We start from the raw sequence: 10,239 nt of genomic DNA on the forward strand, positions 1-10,239 counted from the left end.
GGGCTTAATGGCCACGCGGGTGCTACATGGCATCACCTAATTAGTTATACTTTTAGGGGGCATATCTCTCCACCCAAAGGTCACATTGAGATAAGAATCATATCACTAGAAAGTTAATGAGCAAGATGCATGTTGTTATCTAAAGTTAATTCCAGCAAGTTTGTAAAATTAGAAATTGTGTAATCCCATTTCCATAATGAAACCATGGAGTTTAGGTTACCTAAAAGTAAGACCTTCCATGAGCTTGGAGAATTCCAAGGTGATGAGAGGGAGCATTATATCTTCCATGTAGGACCTCAAATGATACCATTTTAATGGGACTATGGTAATTTTTATTGTATACAAATTCTACCATTGCTAAAAACTATTTCCATATTCTTTGTTAATCCATTACATACATGTCCAACATTTCTTCTATGGTTTTCTTACTCTCTCCATTTTTCCATTTATCTTGGGATGATAAGTTGTGCTAAACTTTAGTGGGGTCTACAAGGCCTCAAGGGAACCAATACAAAATATTCTAGTGTGATTTAACACTTATGGTCATGTTAGATCTGCTGCAAACTTCAACATGTGAAGGTCAGATTCGGGTCTGCTTGCGTTGTTTGTGCTTAAAAAGGGACTCACATCAGCCATCCTTCTCATTCTCCTTCACACTGCTTACACCCGCATAAACCCCGCTACCTCCATTTTACCTCTAAAGCCCCGGATAAACCCGCTTTCCCTTAGGTCCCCCATAAACCCAAAAAGTCCTTTTTAGCCCTTTTCCTTAGTCCCTGGGTGCTTAACCCACAAAATTGCGCCCATATAACCCTCCGCCACATTCACAACCGTTGATTTGTTGCTCCATGATTTGACAATCCCACGCCGCACATAACTCGCTCGGTTGTTCACTGTCGTCCGATCGCTTACGTAAGGTCCAACAGTATCCGCTTCCTCCACTGCCAAAACTTACCTGTGCTTTAACTCATGGGGAAAGTGGTTTCCTGTCAGTCCCATCTGCCACGCATAGCGCGATAAATTGGATCACACCCCACTGTATGATTACCACCCGTCTGTCAACAGCGGTGTGGGGAATACCACTTACCACCCACTTGCCCATTCCCCACTCGCTATCGCTCGTGCATGTTAGCTGCCTAGTAGCCATTGGATCTACCCGCCCAAGATCCAATGGCTCACACTTGTTCGCTCCCATTCCCTCCTGATGTCTCCCTCTGAGTCAATCTCAGTTGTTCATCTGCATGATCTCACAGCCGATAATTGTTCCCATCATACTCACGCCTCCACTATACTGTCTGTACCACCCTTGACCATTCTGTGCTTCCGAAGGACGAAGGTGGCCATCTACCAGCACTCTACGTAGTTAATCTTCAACCACCACATTCAAGAAACGGAGTGGCCAAAGAGCGAGAGGACAAGCCTCGAGCAGTTAAATACATTTATCAATTATGGAGCTTGTTTCATATTACACTCCACTTGTTCAGGAAGGATGGCTGAGCAGTAGAAAGATCAAATCCATTCATTAAAGTAGGCGGATTGTTTCAGAGTCTCTATCAGAGAGTTAAGGTGGTTGGTGGTCGATTATGACCCCTCCACGCCTGGAACAACAAAATATCTCTATAAACAAACTCTATATATACCCATAACACAGATGTAATCATGGTTGATGGTTGTTGTTTTGATGTAAGCTTCAACTTCTAGAGACTGTAACTATTGTGATACCTGCAATGTTTGGTCTTCATTTTAAGCTAATACAAGCTTCTTTTGTTGTTAATTGCTCACTTTCCATTTCTACTCTGTTCTAGGTTGTGCTTGTTATGCATTTGTTCATATGCTCTTGATTTTTAGCATTAGAGGGGCCGTCATCCCACCTCTGTGTTAGAATCTAGTATGTATCCTTGAATGTGCTCTGCAGGTTTCTGTTTATTTAGTGCCAGAGAGCTATCATATATGCCTCAAGACCTCTTTACTGGTTGCAGCCAGCCATCATATGGTCTTGTACATCTGCTGGTGTGGTCAGTATTCTCCATGTTCACCTAATCCTCAAACTGTGAGTAACTGTTAGTCTAAAGCCTTGTATTCTGGGGTGTTCACCCATGTCTGGGGTTAAGCATAGTAGAAGTGGTTACCTGGCTTGAATATGCATCATTCCTTCCATTCAGCCATTTCCAACATTTTTTTGAGTTTGTAATGTTCCCGAGCATCTTTGAGATACAACTTAGGAGAGTTTCTTAGGGTGATAACAGGTCAATCTATCCCTCACCAAAAAGTAGAATCATGGTTCTTTGTTTTTATTAGTAACCCCATAATGATGTCCAACAAAATAACCTCCCATTTTGATTATGATATTGCATGAACTTGCAATAGTCATGGAAGATGTCTATGTTCAACATTTACTTGGTAACACTATATTCACCTTGTCATAAAATTCATGATATCCTTTTTCATCCCTTTCCAGAAAAATATTTATTTCAAGTCTACACACATCTTCTTACACTATGATGTGACATGTATATGGCTCGATGAGCTTCACTGAAAATCAATTGAAGTACTTCTTCATTCAATGGCACGTAAATCCTTCCGTGAAATTGTAGTAAACCATCACTATCTAATGTATATCCTTCATACTCTGAAATCCTCATTTCTTTCTCCTATAACTGTGATTTAACCTACTTGTACTAATCACCATGAACGTGTAATCGAGTAGCATCCTCTAAATCCGTATTTAAAGGGACAATTGAAAATATCCACACTAGACTACTTCAACAATTGAATCACTTTAATGAGCATTAGAAATCCTTGAACTTGAAGTAACAATCTGTTGTGATTTTCCTCATACTTAAAATTCATGAAAACTTAAACCTATGTACACTTCAATGAACTGAGATAATATATCCATTTTGAATGTTATGTTCCACCATAAATCTAGGATTTCAAAATAGAAACTTGAGAATATTATGTTTAATAGAAGTCCCTTGCTTAACTATAGTTTTGAGGTTGTGACATTAAAATGACATAAATTTATCAATATTAGTCATATACAATGCTACAACCCTAATTTGGAAATAATATACATAGAGAAAAATGTCCACAAAAAATATAATAATGATTGTGGGCTGAAATTGAAGTGTATATAACTTCTACAATAGTTCTAGAAATAGCTATTATAACAAAACATATAAAATACCACAATATCTCTAATGACACTATTCTTAGTACAATACACTACATAGAATAATAAATATGATACCACAAAAATGTTCCACAAAATTTATATTCTCAAATTATTATAACTTCCATGAAACTTCCCAAATACCTATTTACAACAATTTTGAATTTCCTTGTACAGATCCTCCAAAATAAAATATGATAAATAAAATGGAACAAAAAACTCTCTCAACCCAAGAATGGACATTGATACCACTTCTTTTCTTCCTGAAAGATATCCAATCTAGTTTAAATGATACATTAAATGATACGAAAATAAAGAACAACAGAGTGAAAACGCAAAACCAACGCATTCAACACCTTTCCGTGCTATCTTCATAGGCTTCTTCAAGGTATATATCTTAACAAATCCACCTCTTTTTTGTCTCGTTCTAAGAACTCCCTTTTAACCAAATCTTCAATCCGCCTTTTAATTTGCATGAAATCTACATTGAATAGCCCTTCAAGTTCCTGAGCACATTCACTCACAAGTATTTTGTATTGTAAAGCCTTTTTTGCCTTCATAATGCGTACTATCGATGCATCAATAACAAAACGTCTGTCCTTATGAATATCCTCCTCCGATGATGATTTTTTCTTGTCGCTCAGCAGTGGCATTGGAAGTTTTATCTTCCCTTTTTTATCTGTAAAATTAAAATTGATTTTGAAGTCATCTGATGCAGTTACCGTGGTTGTATCTGGAACCTTGAGAAGAATTTTGTACTTGTCACAGGCCAGTGAATATAGAAGTCCATCAATTTCTTCCTCTGCCAAATTCAAGTGCTTTTTTATGTTGGAATAACTCAACTTTTCAGAGGCATTGAACAACAATAATATTGCTGTTTGGCAAGTTGTTGCTATCAGTTTTATTGATGTTCTATCAAATTTATCAATATTAGTCATATACAATGCTACAACCCTAATTTGGAAATAATATACATAGAGAAAAATGTCCACAAAAAATATAATAATGATTGTGGGCTGAAATTGAAGTGTATATAACTTCTACAATAGTTCTAGAAATAGCTATTATAACAAAACATATAAAATACCACAATATCTCTAATGACACTATTCTTAGTACAATACACTACATAGAATAATAAATATGATACCACAAAAATATTCCACAAAATTTATATTCTCAAATTCTTATAACTTCCATGAAACTTGAGAATATTATGTTTAATAGAAGTCCCTTGCTTAACTATAGTTTTGAGGTTATGACATTAAAATGGCATAAATTTATCAATATTAAGTCATATACAATGCTACAACCCTAATTTGGAAACAACATACATAGAGAAAAATGTCCACAAAATATAATAATGATTATGGGCTGAAATTGAAGTGTATATAACTTCTACAATAGTTCTCAAAATAGCTATTATAACAAAACATATAAAATACCACAATATCTCTAATGACACTATTCTTACTACAATACACTACATAAAATAATAAATATGATACCACAAAAATTTTCCACAAAATTTATATTCTCAAATTATTATAACTTCCATGATACTTCCCAAATACCTATTTACAACAATTTTGAATTTCCTTGTACAGATCCTCCAAAATAAAATATGAAAAATAAAATGGAACAAAAAACTTTCTCTCAACCCAAGAATGGACATTGATACCACTTCTTTTCTTCCTGAATGATAAATATGACTAATAAAAAAGATATCCAATCTAGTTTAAATGATACATTAAATGATACGAAAATAAAGAACAACAGAGTGACAACGTAAAACCAACGCATTCAACACCTTTCCGTGCTATCTTCATAGGCTTCTTCAAGGTATATATCTTAACAAATCCACCTCTTTTTTGTCTCGTTCTAAGAACTCCCTCTTAATCAAATCTTCAATCCGCCTTTTAATTTGCATGAAATCTACCTTGAATAGCCCTTCAAGTTCCTGAGCACATTCACTCACAAGTATTTTGTATTGTAAAGCCTTTTTTGCCTTCATAATGCGTACTATGGATGCATCAATAAGAAAACGTCTGTCTTGTTGAATATCCTGGGATGATTTTTTCTTCTGTGGCATTGGCAGTTTTATCTTCCCTGTTCTATCTGTAAAATTAAAATTGATTTTAAAGTCATCTGATGCAGTTACCGTGGTTGTATCTGGAACCTTGAGAAGAATTTTGTACTTGTCACAGGCCAGTGAATATAGAAGTCCATCAATTTCTTCCTCTGCCAAATTCAAGTGCTTTTTGATGTTGGAATAACTCAACTTTTCAGAGGCATTGAACAACAATAATATTGCTGTTTGGCAAGTTGTTGCTATCAGTTTTATTGATGTTCTATCAAACTTACCAATTATAGTACAGGATCCCAAGGAATATATCCATTTAAGTTTTTGATGTTGGGCTTCTGCGGAATAATAGTCTGTAAATGCTTCAACACATCCAACCATCTCTGGAGGTAAATTAATGTGAGGGCACTTGTATGTTGGCCAAAATCTAGTTGTCAGCACTGTAGCTGTAAACTCCATTCCCAGATGTATATTTCCATTATTTTTAAGATATGTATCGAATTTACTTTGTCTCTCCTGGGATCCTGTCCAATCCGTTAACATACCAGCAATCTCTGACGTTAATTGATCACCAAATTTCTTCTTCAGCTTTGACAATATGATCTGCACATAACCAATATTTGCACGTTTGCCGAGCAGAATTCTACGAGTTAGTTTTTCTCCGTAGGATTCAACAAACCGATCTTTATCCCAGATATACTCTACAAATTCCACCACATTTTCAATTACATCGTCTCTGCTCAACGTTTCATTGCTGCTATCCTCTTCAAGTACAGTATCACAAAGTGTAGCCAGCCACTCAGCACTGCTACTTCCTGCAATTCCTTTATTACAGAACACCTCAAATACTTGTTTCAAAACGCTGGAAAAAATATTATTCTCCTGAAAGACATCAACATCATATTTCGTATACTGGTCCCGTAATTCTATAACCTTCCTCACAAACGCAAACACTTCCCGCAACAATAAACTTTTATCCCTTCTGCCTGCATTCTGCTTTAGCACAGCATCTTCAGCTTGTTTAACAGGTGATGTTACTTCACTAATAACATGCTGCTTAAAAATATTTTCAATTGATTCCCATCCATTAGGTACACTATCAAATAGCCTCCCCATCCTCAAAATATCTTTATATCTATGTTCCCTTAGCAAGGAAGCGCATCTTGAATGTTCATCCTCAAGAAGATATGTCATCAAATGGGAAAACAATACATTCTTTACATTCTCTAATACCTTTTGCTCGCTGCTCTTATGCAAATATCTTGCAACTCTGTCCTTCTCGAGTATGAAAGCTTCATCCACCCTTGACATATAGTCCGTATAGGAATCTTCTAAAATCCATGAAGAAGCCTTCCGAGAGTAGAAATCTGCAGTATGTTCCAACATGGCCACTTCAAAATCATTTGTATAGAAATCCATGTCAACCTCCAGAAAAATGGCGACAATATCTTTCAAAAGGGTCTCATCTCTTGGCTCTCCTTCGCGCTCTTCATCAATAAGAACAATCGCCGCATTCTTCACATTAATTCGGATTTCCCGAAAAACAAGGTCTCGGAAGTACTCGATTCCAACTTCTCTGACTGAAAGAACGGAGGGATACCGGACATCCAAATGTTGGAAGAAAGCGAACATGGAACGGAGCATGGCCTTGAAAATTTTCCAGCGTTTGATAAGTTCTCTCGGCAACAATTGGTCATCAGTCTGTTCCCTCAAAGCCGGTGAAACCGTTAAGGTTATGTACTCTTTAATGGAATCCCTGTATCTATTATAGAGTTCCGGTTTCTCGCGAATATAGTAGACGACAGTGTAAATAGCCATTTTGTCGTCCACACGCACCTCAAAGTTGACATCTTCTTCCAACAGGCTACTCAGCTGTACGATAGCTTTGTAAATAAAAGCCCAACCTTCTTCCAGATCAAACCTCTTGTCTTTCACGGCCCTGTTGACAATAGCCCATCCTTCCTGCACGTTTAGGATACTTCCACTGCTCCTCGTCATTTCGAAACCAAAGCTAACTGTTTTCTTAGGGAGAGAATACTTGGTTATCAGAAGGTATGATAGCAGAGTACGCGCTCCACTCTAGAGAAGGTTGAGAATCTGTTTGTGGTAAACGAGTGATTGCAACTTTGTATTTATAATATCGTTAAGGCTGGGTTATGTGGGCCCGGCATGTGAATGTCCCGTCGGCAGGTTACGTCGCGTGTTCATGATATTTATTTTAATTTCATTTCATTATGCCCATTAAAAATAAAATTTAAAATTACAATAATAATAATAATAATAGAGAAGTAAACCATATGGTGCTATTTTTAAACTCTATATATATATATATATATATTTTATTTTTTTAAAGATTATTTTAAGTAATTTTTCATATTATCTTGAGAATATGCGTTTGTTCTATTTTTAATATATTATCTTTTTTTGTAAATTAGAGTCTCCACAGATTAGTAGGGCCTTTTTCTCCAATATACCATGATTTTTATGTTTATATAAATGGGAGTATATATAAGGGAAAGTCACACCTTATTAAAGGGCATCTACAATGGTGCTCATAAATAGTGGGGATTGACAAGGAATTATGTGTTTGTTCTAGCTATAATATAGCATGATGTTTATGGTCAATAAAATGGGTGAATCCATAATGGAGTGAGATTTTCTCTTACTAATATAATGGTTGGTTATTCATGTGTTAATGAGACAATCAACATAAGGCAACATGCTTACTCCACCTCCACCTAGATCTCTATAGTTATTGAAATGGGGTATTTGTAAGGGAGTGAATCATTATATTAAAACAATAATTGATTTATTGATTTGCGATAAGGGGCATCCAAAAAGGAGTGATGCCTCCCACTAACATAGTGGGCATCCACAAGGAAGTGGTGCTTCCCACTAACATATTGGGCATGATTTGACGAAAATGAAGGCACCCACAAGGATATGGCCTCTCGTTGTAACATAATGGTTGATTGGATACATGATGAGTATGTGGTATGTTTGTATTTTCAAAGATACACTTTGCAAGTTTTTTATGAGATGTTATTGGGATAAAATTACATAATTAAGCAAAAAACTCATAATGCATTGCCAAAAGCTCACTATTAAGCATGGAACTTGAGAAAAATCTCATAATGTGTTGTCAAAAATTCATAATAGCATTGAACTCATACACAACTTATGTTGAGAAATGGCAACAAGAAATTGCAATTTAGTTTGTCCTTGAATTAAACTGAGAATTAAAATCGAATTCTATTCTCATAGCAACTTGTAAATAGTTAATTAAGTTTAATTAACTTAATTAGCATAAGAATTTCGAGTTGGAATTCTTTCTGGAGGCATGTATGTGTTATCCTTAAGTTTTAGGGGTCCAATATGAGTCTAAATTGAGTTGTAAATTAGATAACTGAGTGTACTGAGTTATGTTCAGTTAAATTAGTTCCAAATTGTTTGTGGAACTAATAAAGAGTTAACAGTCAGTTGGTGCACTAGTGCATCCACAAGTGTCACTGTAGTTAACTGAAGATTCCCTCATCAGAAATTCATGCATGTCAATTCTTAGAAAGACCGAGTTGAGACTAGAGTGCAAGGACAATATACTATGAGTTGTGTGATTTACTGAGTTGTATAGATCATGCATGTAATTAGAGAAGAACATATCTTTAGATTACACGGTTTTGGAAGGATGAATTCCCTTTAAATACAGGCTATTCATCCTAGGAATTATGCAAGAGATTCGAGGCTTTGAGAGCTGCTAAATAGGCTAAGGATTTGGCTTGAGCTAGCTTTTGAGCTGAGAGAGTTGAGCATACTTGTATGGAATTGCTTTGGTGAAAACAAGCTTTGTATTTTCACTCATATTTCTGATATGCAAGACAGATAGAGGGGTTTTGAGCATTGGCTTTCCCTAGATACATGTTGTGTCTTCTTCTTGTTCATATTCTTTTCATCGATCTATTGGCTTTCGCTAGTTGAAAGTAGAAGTAGATTCTTGTCCTGTTCTTCAGTAAATTGCATGAGCTTGTGAATCTATAGGATTTTCTACATGATATCAGAGCTAAGAATAATATGCTAGATGAGATTTCGAAGTTTTTATTTTTGGGTTACAGGTGAAATTTGAATTTTCAATACATACTTCTAGATCGGCTCATGGCCTTCTACAGTTTGTGGCTCGAGTATGTCTTGGAAGGAAACTTGAATTTTATAGCCTGGAGGGACACGATAGAGGCTGTGCTAGAGGATAATGGATTGAAATGATTTGTTGATCAAGAAATTCCTAAGCCAAGAACATTAGATGCACAGAATTTGGCCGAATGGAAGAAGTGTGTGCCGAAAGCGAGGCAGATAATCCTTGAGGGAGTTTGAGACCACATTATCTTGAGTTTGGATGGCAAGGAAACTCCATACGTTATGTGGAAAACATTGATGGCCTTGTATTAGGACAACCATGACCAAAGGAAATTGGCGTTGAAGGACAAACTGCGAAAAATCAAAATGGAGAAAGGAGACACTATTCAAAAATACTTGACCAAGTTCACTCAATGTCGTGATGAACTTGGAAGTGTTGGAATCATGGTTGTCGAGGATGATCTAGTGATTCTTACTCTTCTAGGGCTCCCAAAGAGTTGGCATAATTGTCAGGACTTTGTCAATGGTCGAGAGAAGCTGTTAGATTAGGAACGACTGTGGTGGGATTTGATGTAGGAGGAGATCACGCGGAACACTAGACATGGCTCTTCAACAAAGATGGATGATGAAGAGAATCATGCCTTAACGGTTAAGTCGAAGAAGGGGAAAAGGAAAGCTTTTCATTCAAAATTGGATTTTTATCATGGAGGTAAGATGAAATTTAAGTGGTTTCATTGTCACAAGCTGGGCCATTTTGATGCAACTTATCGACTCAAGAAGTCCAAGAAGAAGTCCTAAGGAGGAGCAATGGGTGAGGCTTTGGTGTCTCAATTCGAATTAGAGTTTTCCCTCATTG

General features: G+C 36.3%; 2 pseudogenes; both read right to left on the minus strand.

The window, feature by feature from the left end:
* Window positions 1–3,555: 3,555 nt before the first annotated feature.
* LOC149220454 (cullin-1 pseudogene) lies at window positions 3,556–4,110 on the minus strand (annotated as a pseudogene).
* Window positions 4,111–5,009: 899 nt separating this feature from the next.
* LOC149220455 (cullin-1 pseudogene) lies at window positions 5,010–7,073 on the minus strand (annotated as a pseudogene).
* Between the last annotated feature and the right edge of the window lie 3,166 nt (window positions 7,074–10,239).

Source organism: Pinus tabuliformis, chromosome Q, assembly GCF_031772625.1.
Source record: "Pinus tabuliformis cultivar Carrire ecotype Pingquan chromosome Q, CPIR1, whole genome shotgun sequence".
NCBI lineage: Eukaryota > Viridiplantae > Streptophyta > Pinopsida > Pinales > Pinaceae > Pinus > Pinus tabuliformis.